Below are 12,057 nucleotides of genomic sequence, written 5' to 3' on the forward strand. Positions count from 1 at the left end.
AGATGACAACAAGTCTAGGCTTACCATATTTCGGAAATCAAAAAAGAGGACACTTTTTGGAGAAATTTGAGACTTGCAAAACTGGAGAAGAATTATCAAAAACCTGTGAATTTTCCCAACTGTTCGATCGGTTAACTAAAAAAAAAAGTCGTATTTTCGCTCAGAGCTAAAATCACCGTTTTTCACTCCGAAATACCCGCCAGAGCGTCACTCATGTGCTAATTTGCGGCATGTCACTCGCAATTTGCCATAAATCTGACCTAAATTTTCAAAAAAGTCAAAAAAGAGGACAAATCCTCTTAAAAGAGGACGTATGGTAAGCCTAAACAAGTCTGACATGATAACAGATAACAAAAGTTGTTTATGCAGTTTTCAAGTGTTATAGTATATCCATATGAAATATCCATACCCTGTATAAAATTCTCAATGATATTATGGTGTTGGTATCCTCATTGAAATTTAGACACGACTAGTATCAGAGCATTTAGGAGTCCATGAAGAGGTGAGGTATTTGAGCTGTTCAAAATCCTGCTTCTGTAATAATACCCATGTGATGACACATTGTTATGATGCTCGGATTCGATCAACTTCTTCCATGATCACCTCGACCGTTGAGGGAATAGATGGTGATGTGTAAGTTCGGAGATTTGTTGAGTGGAGGGGATTGTTGGATAGTCTCTATTCCGTCCCATTCTTCGAAGTCACCATCTTGCAAGTCAACTATGATTGTAAGAGTTGACAAACTGGACTGGACATGGACAACATTACAATTTAATGACCATACAAAGTATATGCTGTGAACAATCATTTATAGATCATTGGCTGTGCCCAAGTCTATCAAACCTGACATGGACAGTGGCAGGAACTTTCTACCTATTGTGGGTCGCTCTTGCGCACACATACACTTATAAGATATACCATCATATCATGGTAAATTGTACTCATGAAGTACCGTAGTTTGAAAAAGTAGGTTAAGACCAGGTTTTGCAGACGTTTCTTAGTTAATTGGATATTGAAATCTACTTGTTGAAGCAGAAAATGAACGGTCTGAAAAGTACTCGAGTAGTATGAAGAAATGAGTTTGACTTTACTTTGTATACCATCTGTTAGTCAATTGTATACTGTATCTACAAGCTGCTGACGATTACTCCTGATATGTATCAAACAAAAATATTTTTATTTTTATTCAATTGTATATATGAGCATTGGGATCACAAGATGAATCTCCGTAACAAAGGAATAATGACTATTATTACTTCAAAAACGTGATGCTTTTTGCGATATCCTCAAGTAAGTTTTGCCTACTTTCACAACTTCAGAAGGCCTGACTTCAGAGTCAGTTTTAGAACCTGCCTGAATTGACTTGAAAAATTTAGAAATGACTTCGTGACTTGATTAAAAATTTGCAATGACTTGAAGATAGTGACCTGATCCCAACTCTAGCTCGTACTATGAAGTATCCACCTTAATTTGATGCTGCGAGACCACCTCTGATCACAATGTTCATCACGTAGGCACACTGGTACATCAGTTTCGTCTGAATATTAAGCCATGCTACTGGTATTGGCCAAAACCTGTACAGTATGCACACATTTCACGTGCAAAAGAGGTCTCGATAAAAAACTTTTCACTACGTTAACGCCAGTTCCTGAAGAAAGATTGCTGGCGAACCGTTTGTTTACATCGATTTCATACCTGTAGTGAAGCATGACTCGCGACGCGCTCAAACGCAGAGCTCACTGGAGTTTCCAATCATTGTATATATATCATTGGTATACATAGATTACTAACCTACGGATAGATACTCAGGTCCAGCCGTCACGCTTGGGCAAGCAGTTACGCTGAGCACTTCGGCGGGCGTCGTGCAGCAGTTTAGTATGCAAATATGGTGATGTTATTAGCACTTGTAATTCACTTCAATTTCGTTTCCACAGTTGTATGACAATTTCAGGAAGTATATAAGTATTCATACTATAGTACTACCGGATTTATTGTTAAATGGTATCGTGAAATGGGGAATATTCAGAACGCAAGTAGCGGCTTCTGAAGATCTTTATGATGATTTTACCAGAGCCGTAATCATCTATCAACTCAGAAATACAATTGCATACGTATTGTTTATTATTCCAGATATACTGGTATAGCCTCATCATGGATGCTACTGCTGATTATAATGATTTTTCTTGGGATTTTCTCACGGACGAACTCGTTCATGAGTTACTTTATGAGGATATGGACGACGAGACTTTACCAAAAGAGACAAAACTAGATGTCTGTGCGGATAATGTAGGACATCCTCACCTGAACCCACACTCTGTATTGAGCGAAGTTGATTCGACCCTAACATTAAGTGAATACGGCACAGAAAAAATTTCTGAAATAATTATTGAATTCATCAAATCACCAGCTCCCTCGACTGTAATCCGTCATTATCCGAAAGAAGCACCCCATGCAAAGTTGTACTTCGTACAAGACACATCATTCCGCGCACCAAAAATATTGCTGGATATTAGGGTTGTTCAAAATTTGGAAAATGTTTGGAATTCTGCGTGTCCATCGCTTATTCTTTAGATTATTGTTAAAAAACAATAGTGGGCTTGAAAGAAGCTCGCAGGAAAGCCGCTAACATTTGTCTAAATGCGTTTGAAAGTAGCCGTCGGCGAGTGGGCGGGGAATCGATGAAGTGGGCGGGCAAAGAGAAGCCATTAATCCTGATTGGTTGAAGCCGGTAATAATAAGCTAATGATTGGCTGAAAGACCGACTTTGTGAACACTGCTGGTAACGATTTTTGCGTGCTGTTGTGCAGTCGTTTCTGTTGGTGGCATTACAGACATGATATATTACCTTTGTTAATGTTGTCACCAAGAGTCCATAGTACAACATCGCAACCGCCTAAGTTAATATCTACCTGTAGAAAGTGCTATGTATTGCACAGGTGCTCTCGCTAGTTGAGATACGAATAAACTAGATGCATGCATATTGCTACCTTTCCAAAAGTTACTGACAGTTAGTGAAACTCAAAAATTTACCACCAGGAGTCAACATCTCAGTAGTACTTGTTATGACTGGTCGACGTCTCACCCATAAACAAACGCATATTACACTTTTTATTCACAATTGAATGAAGGCGAAAAGCACTATTTACAAAAGACATTAAAAAAGTACGTTGCAGATCAGCGTTGCATTGTCAGGCACAAGTTGCAGATTACAGGCTTTTGATTAGAGTTGACTTCCTGCTGTCTCCAACTGTCTTCCTATGCTGTTCCACAGCTTGAAGCAGACTGTCTCTCTGTTGTTCATTGTCAGTCAAGATTGCAGCATAGTCTGTGCTTAGCTTTACACCTCGTTCTGCGGCATCATTAACGACTTTGACAGAACTGATGTAGGAGCTCATTCTGGTGTAGGAATCTGATTGACAGAACTGATGTAGGAGCTCATTCTGGTGTAGGAATCTGATAAGTGCCAAACATCAACCGGTTGAGCTAGCCACGCCCCAGAGCATTCAAAAACATCAAATATGTACCACGACTGTGGCCCAATAAAATCAGACAAAGTAGTGTCCTTGTTGATGCGTACAGTTGCATTCAACGAGGGCGGGCCTCTCCTGAAACTTGAAGTTCGCTCTACCTGTAGGAGCGTCTTTGCCATATTTTCTCGGGTTTCATTGCTTTCACTCGGCAAAAAGAGCTTCTTGGAGGTACAGAACTTCAATATACAATTAAATAGTATATTCATATTGAAATGAACCCGAATATTTTCGGCTGACACTCGTCAGGGGTAATCGTCAGCAACTAGTAGAGAATTGGAAAGAACATTGTATATCAACAATCGTATCACAAAATATGACGTCACCAGCATGAAATTTCGAATGAGAGAGCGTTCAGTGTACTATTTTTAGGTGATACACGAACTCCTTTTGTTGACAGAGTTTTGGTTGGTGTATTTTGATAAAAGTTGATTCCAAGGCACACAAATGGAATTGTGAACGGCCTCGACCTACGATTCGAAATCGGTCGTCTCGATAATTATTCGCACAAATCGGATTATCCAACAGATGTTTGCCGATGGCAGAATTAATGGCTTTTGATCGATCAGCATCAATCTTGAGTGGATGAGTTAAGGGTGAGCTTTTCACATCGCGTGACGCACGTGTTCTGATAAATCTGGGGACATGTTGGTTTATGCGGTCCTGCAGACGTCTTGACGTTCTTCCCACGTAGCCACAATCACAGTGGCACCTATATTCGTACACTACATTACTTTGTTGAAGTGCAGGAAGCACGTCTTTGCGTGTTGAAGGGAGCAGTTGTGTTGTTGTAAAAATCACATTGGTTTTGACTGTATCGTAACATTTACCGACAGCAGAAATCAATTGTTTTTCAAAGCGGGTGGAAATGGGGCCAATCCAAGGTAGATGGATATAAACATCTTTTATTGTTCGTGCGGTGGGCTCTGTTCGTTTTTCTGCGTTGAATTGCGTTAATTTCCTCTCCATGCCGCGGCTGATGACGTGTTCAGGGAAACCGTTATCAAGTAAGATTTTTCGGATGTAGTCAAGTTCTAAACTCAGTTTGTTACCCGAACATATCATCAGCGCTCTATGCACGAGTGTGCCTATGAGGTTAATTTTTCTGCGCCGAGGACTAAATGAATTCCAGCGAAGGTATTGGCCTGTGAATGTCGGTTTTCTGAAAACAGACGTTTCAAATTTGTTTGTATTGCGCTTTTCAACTAATACGTCCAGAAATGATAATGAGTTATTGCGTTCTTTTTCTATTGCGAATTGCAAGGCCGGGTGAAGCGAGTTTAAGCGAATGAGAAACTGGTCACACTCCGATTCATTCCTGAAAATGACAAATGTGTCATCTACGTATCGGCGGTACAATAGTGGTTTGGCGGACTCACGCTCGGACAGAAGCTCGCCCTCGTAATACCCTACGAAAATGTTGGCCAAAATAGGTCCCAGGGGACTACCCATGGCTAAGCCGTCTATTTGGCGAAACATGACCTCGTTAAAGCTAAATTCCACCGAGCAGGTTGCCGCTTGTAAAAGTTCCACAAAGACGTTACGCGGGATTGATGGTGGCGGTAACTTACCACCGTACAGCGCGTTGGCACAAATATCAATAGTCTCATGCAGCGGAACGTTCGTAAAAAGACTAGAGATATCAAATGAGCTCAGAAACACGTCTGGATTCGGCAAATCCAGGTTTCGTATTTCACCAGCGAACGATTGATGCTGATCGATCAAAAGCCATTAATTCTGCCATCGGCAAACATCTGTTGGATAATCCGATTTGTGCGAATAATTATCGAGACGACCGATTTCGAATCGTAGGTCGAGGCCGTTCACAATTCCATTTGTGTGCCTTGGAATCAACTTTTATCAAAATACACCAACCAAAACTCTGTCAACAAAAGGAGTTCGTGTATCACCTAAAAATAGTACATTGAACGCTCTCTCATTCGAAATTTCATGCTGGTGACGTCATATTTTGTGATACGATTGTTGATACACAATGTTCTTTCCAATTCTCTACTAGTTGCTGACGATTACCCCTGACGAGTGTCAGCCGAAAATATTCGGGTTCATTTCAATATGAATATACTATTTAATTACTCGGCAAAAACAAGACATATACAGCGGTTTCCTCCACGATATACCAGTCATGCTTCAAAAGCTTTTGTGAAGCAGCTTTGGAAACTTGTTCATCATGTTCCTTGTAACTCAACATGTCCTGGATGAATCTCAAGTCATTACCGGCTGCATCACGACCGATGCTGGAAGCAACCCAGGCAGGGATATAGAAGAGAACTAAAAATAAATTGAAGCGATGCAGCAGTTCCACTTCTTCAGATTTGTAATGTAACTGATCAGCCCACATGAACATCTTCTGAGCATACAGAATTGTGCCCATCCACCTTGCATGGCGTGTTGCACCAGGTTTGTGATGATCTCCATCTGCACCGAGAAGAGCAAGAGCATTAGTCACACATTGTTTGTAGTCATCCCGTGTGAAGAAATCTTTTCTGGCCAGTAGTGGCTTGAAGTTCTCAACTGTCATTGCTGCTCGTTCTTTAAAGCATATAGGAACAGTCAGAGTCTTGAATTGTGTTTTCTCTCAAGACTGCTCCAGCTCTTCTTAAGGTGGGCAAACCATGTGTTCTCTGGTCCGGTTGTTGCTTTTCCAAATAAACATTTCCAGACGTCTTTGACTACTAGCTCATACACATGGTGCCGACAAGCATGGTAAAAAACCTTCTTTCCTAGAAGGTCCTCAAGGATCTTCGCTGCACCCTTCTTCCAGCCGCTGTTGCTTGCTGTGGTGTCAAAAACCAAAGCTGTTACAGCATCTTGTATATCCCACTGTATATCCCACTTTTTAATTATGTCGAAAGTAGTTTCAGCTTGTGTCTGACCTGCCGCATTTTGTATCTTCTGAATTCCAAGTAGTTTTCCTTCCGAGTATTGAGGTTGACAAGATAGAACAATTGACGAAGCTTCATATCGATTTCCTAATCTATCCTCTGTGAGCTTTCCATCCCAATGAATGGCAACATGCTGTGGTCTATTTTCGGCAAATTTTCCAAAATGTCCTGAGATATTTCCAGGCGATTTGTTTCCATGGCTCTCTTCGTTGAAGATCTTGACAGGGAGAACATGGCTATATCTCCTCCACAAGCCTTAATAAATGCTCCCATCAGCATCGTTGTCAGTTACTTGCAATCGATCCAGAGCTTGGGAAACATGCGTATTTTTCATAATATTTTTAGGTGCCATCAGTTTAATGGATTGGGTCGAGGTGCCAAGTCCAACATCAGCATCATAGTCAGAACTTGAACTCAAACTGTCACCCTCTTTTGAAGATGGCGATGATGCTAAAATAGCATAGTCACAACTTGAGTCGTGTGAAACGTTTTCAACAGTTTGATCTGCAATGGCTGCTGTTTTCTTTTTGAGGTCTTTAGCCAGAATTTTGTCTCTTCCCAACATTATTGACTGGCGAGATTGCCGTTGATCTTCATAAAATGCAATGTCTTCAAGCTTTCTTTCATGTGATGGATAAATGACATTTTTTATTGTTGTTATGGCATCTCTACTCCCAATATCCCACAGCTTGTCCAAATCATCAGTGAATTTTTTCCTCTTACCCTTGGGATCACTTTCCTGTTTCGGATTCTTCTTCAGATCACGCCATCTTTCGTGCAGGTTTTGAAGTGATCGCACCACATGTGATTTCTGCATTGTCGCAATTCTCGCCATTTTCCACACTGTCATTGCATCATCCACCACCACAGTACATAGTTCATGAGTAGGGGTTGACTGAGGACAATGCTCTTTCAGATGCAGCAAGTAACTCATTACTTCTCGTATAGTAGGTAATCTCGAGCCACAGATGTAATCGCAAGTATATCCGACCAAGTACTGCTCAGATTTGGATCTTGTTCTCCGCTGCGGCATGTGTGCAATCTTTCGCCGTTTTGCCTCTGCCATGACTGCGCTATTGTTGCACCAAAGCATAAACTACTGCTATCGACTGTGAAGCATTCAAAGAACACGTGTTATAGTACTACTAATGACTCATCAACACACAACGCGCTTGTACAGAACCACAACCGCTACTAACATACTCTACCTCAGCAAAACAGACTTTCAATTTAGTAAAGCGAAGCTCCCGAATCCGAGTCAGCTGTTGCAGTAATCAGTGAAGCTTAGCCGATTACCCAATCAAGAACCGTGGTTTCGTGATTGCCCGCCTCTGCTGTCGGTTGCCCGCCCATTCTTCAACAACGACCTTCAAACGCATTTAGACAAATGTTAGCGGCTTTCCTGGGAGCTTCTTTCAAGCCCATTATTGTTTTTTAACAATAATCTAAAGAATAAGCGATGGACACGCAGAATTTCTAACATTTTCCAAATTTTGAACAACCCTACTGGATATAATATATTTAAAAAAAATAGCCACCATGAACAAAGGAAAAGAAGACAAAATGATTAGTGGAGAGATAAAGGCCTTTGAAAATGAAGCCTTGGAGTACATTGCCGGTTATACTTTGAAGAAAGCATTTTGCCGCTTTCCATTAATTGCTGTGAAAACTGTGTGTTCTGATGAGTTACCTAGGCAATCATCCCTGTTTATTTATGATGGAGCGGAAGGCAGGGTCACTAAAATATCCATCTGAAGTGTACATGTATTATGTTCAGCATGTATATCTGAAATTTGCAAAGGAAACTAGCAGAGCGGCTGTGAATATCCACTTTGATAGTGTAACCCATGATCCCATATCTTGAGTGGTCAATTTTACGAGTCAATGGCACACCGTGTGTGCGATATAAGTGGTGAGGATTCAGTTGAGACTGATTTAAGGGGTCTACTTTGCTACGTCACCAAATTGATGATACGTCTATTTTCACATAGTTTTGCAAAGAAATTATTTGAAAGGATGCATCAACGTGTGACCACTGGTGCTGCATCTCTCCGTAGTCAACTTTCCAACTAGGCAGCTCAGCGATTCGAGTAAAGTATAGTGAGAGATCATATTTCTGAGTACCGAAATTATATGCTTCATTCCCCTGGCAGTTATATTAACGAGAGTTACAGTTTCCATCAGTGGCGTATCCAGGGGGGGGGTTTTAGGGGGTCGGAACCCCCCCTTTTCAAAATCCCAAAAATTCATGTTAAATATAGCCTCTAATATTTGCTAATTTATTAGTTCAACATATTCATTTTTACGTATGAGAAGGCGAATATGGCGTCTTAATGTTATTTAAGGGGACTAAAACCCCTACAAAATATTGGAATTATTCGCCGAATTAGTCGAAAGGATAAAATAGGTCGTTATATTTCGCTAATTGCGTACGAATTCTGCGCTTGTTCAGCTACATTTCAGCTGTGGCAGATGCTGACGTTCACAACTTTCTTCCCTCGATTTCTCTCTCGCCTTGCTAAAACGAGAGACGCATTTTAGGAAAATCTAATCTAATTGGCCGACGCGATACCGCCGATACGTAATTGCAAAGACAAAGTTGTCGGCAATGAACATCGCCCGCGAATTCGCTACACCTGCTCGCCTTGAAATCCTAATTAAGAATTGCACGGCGTGTTGATTGATCAGCGAGACGCAGACACGGCGGCACCGGTACGACAATGCTGTTCTCAAATCCACATTGTCTTCGCGATTATCGGCGAGAATTGCCCTACGATTGACATTTCAAAATACAAGCCTAGCAATCCACGTTCTCGATTGTTAGGTGGCTTGCTGTCGTCCAAATACAGGCCTATGTTGCCGCGGAACGGGAGAATTGAGTAGGCCTATTAGTAAAGTTAACGTAATGATATCGGCTGACAAGGTCCTCTGTCGCTCAAGTTATTATCCCAGTGTGTACTCTGTATTAATAGAGCGACTTGCGTGCCTGCAATTAAGTGCTAATTATCTTCGCGCGTACTACACGCTCAACCGTGCGGCTAGTAAAGCCATCGAAATGCACACATTCGTGTGCAGCTGTACACTCCACACCTCTCTGTGGCGATCGCGATCGCCCTCGTGTATGCTACCGCACTATTCCGCGCTTGTTCGTCCGCTGCGATACTACCGGCTGTGCGCATAATATAGTCAAAACCTAACAAAATCGTGCATCTCTGGTCGGAACTAGGCGCTTGGAGACCGGCGGCGTTAGTCGGCTCATGACTAAATGTGAGCATTTACGAATTTCGTTCAATCATAACGTAAAAACACGAAATTTCAGGCATTGTCTGTATCGAATTCGTACATCTCCCACTCACCGCAAATCTCTTTTAATTATTGAACTATAATATATCGTAAATATTCGCCTTGGCGTGTAGACGAGTGATCGTAATTATGACGTCATAATTGGTGATTTCACTCAAAACCCCCCCCCCTTTTTCGCGCTCTGGATACGCGCCTGGTTTCCATATTATTTTCAACGAACCTAGAAAGCTTGAGAGGTTGTATTGAAGCATATAAAATGTAGTAGGCCTAGTAAGCTTAGTGGAAGTTTTCTTGAGTGTGATTTAGAACTGTCCATATTCTTTGTGGTCGCATACAAAGTACTGTACATATTTAAACTTTCTACATCTATTTACGCTGCTACTTTCCACTTTTTCATTCTCAGTTGGGTGTAAATCATGTCTTCAACGCACTGCACGATACCAGGATGCAAATGGAGCCGACGTCGACAAACCAGTCAGCGGAGGAAACTATTTACCATCCTGCGTGCTGATCTGGCAAAGTGTCCGACCGAGAGAGCTCACAGAGAGGCTCTCAGAAAGTTCATATTGACGTTGAGAGACCCTACTAATGGGGATAAGATCAAATCAATGCTACATAAACAATCGTAAGCAATGTGTTGAATAACTGTATAGTGAGAAATATATTCATTTACAAGTCACAATTTGCTTTCACTGTATAAGTATATACCTTTACCAGACAATCATCATCATCATCATCATTTTATTAGCAATTTTATCAGTTCAATACATCACAAAAAATGCGATACAATGAATAGACAGGAAGGTGTCGAAGCGACTTGGATTTGTCAATGGAATCGGACACCCACCTTGGCCTAGGCGTAGTAAAAAGGAGGCATGCACACTGAATGAAAGTAAAGAATACAGTATAGAAAAGAAAGCGACAAGAAATAGGGCGGCATGTCATGGGAAGCGAGATCGATAGGTCAGTCGTGATCCGGTAATCTTGAGGATGGACTGTATTTATTTAGTAGTAATAGTTTGTATTTCGACTTGAATGTGGACATGCTCGTCGACTGTCGGATGGCCGGCGGGATACTGTTCCACACATCAGGTCCGGCATATTTGATGGAGCGATGATCTTTTCGGTCGATCATATGATATTTGGACGACGTGGACGCGCGTGTGTTGTACTTGTGCGCTTTTGATTCAGAGGTAAAGAAGTCATTGAAATATTCGGGGCAACGACCGCAGTGAAACTGATACATAAACTTGGCGATTTCTAGTTTCCGCATATCTTCTATGTTTAGGACGCCGAATCTCTTCAGCAGCGACTTATTGGATGGGCAGCCAGGCCCCTTTGGGGCCCTAGCTATGATTCGGAGCACTTTATGCTGTAGTTTCTGCAGTGGCTTGAGTGCAGTTTTACTGGCAGCCCCCCAACAGAGGATGCCATAATGTAACTTCGATTGGATTAAGGATTTAAAGAGTATCAGGAGAACCCATACTGGCATGAAGCGCCCAAGGCTGTAGAACAGGCCGCACTTCGGTGATAAATTAGTTTCTAGGGACTGAATATGACTCTTCCAGGACATGTTCGAGTCCAGTAAAACTCCGAGATATTTGGCATTATCTGTGTTGGAAACGGGCTGACCAGCGATATTAACGGTTTGGTTATTTTTTGAATTGACTGTCAGCAATTGCGATTTCGAGGCGTTTATGCAAAGGTTGTTCTGGGCCGTCCACTCATGGACTTTGGGCATTTGGTCACCAGTCAGGGCATCCAACTCTGACGTCGAAGAAGCGGAAGAGAGGAGGTGAGTATCATCAGCGAACAGTGTGGTGTTCAATGAGGAGGTTTCAAAAATGTCGTTGACATATAAGGTGAAAAGGACCGGTCCAAGTACTGAGCCCTGGGGCACACCACAGGTCACCGGGTGAGGAGAGGACAAGGTGTCTGAGATCGCAACCATTTGTTGGCGTCCAGTGAGGTAACTTTTCATGAGCTCAAGTTGTGGGCCCCGAAATCCGTAACGCGCCAATTTCGAGATGAGAATTTTATGATCTACGCAGTCAAACGCTTTTTTTAGGTCGAGAAAAATGCTACATCCCACATTTTGCTTCTCTGAGATATCATAGTACTGTTCGGCCACTGTTAGGAGGGCATGAGCGGTTTGGTGTTTGTTTCGGAAGCCAAATTGTTGAGGGGAAATGATAGACATTTTGGCGAGGAATGAGGACAGGCGGGAGAGGAGCAACTTTTCGAATACAATCCCGATGCATGGGAGAACGGATATCGGACGGTAGTTGGTGACGTTAGTTCTATCCCCAGCTTTGTGTACAGGG

The 12,057-nt window shown here is 42.0% G+C and overlaps 1 long non-coding RNA gene across 1 annotated transcript in view; it reads left to right on the forward strand.

The window, feature by feature from the left end:
• The window catches only part of LOC145442727 (uncharacterized), a 309,441-nt gene that overhangs the window by 83,765 nt on the left and 213,619 nt on the right, over positions 1-12,057 (forward strand). The window lies entirely within an intron of this gene.

The sequence above is a fragment of the Botryllus schlosseri genome, chromosome 7, assembly GCF_051294905.1.
Source record: "Botryllus schlosseri isolate E-star chromosome 7, Bs_hap1, whole genome shotgun sequence".
Taxonomy (NCBI): domain Eukaryota; kingdom Metazoa; phylum Chordata; class Ascidiacea; order Stolidobranchia; family Styelidae; genus Botryllus; species Botryllus schlosseri.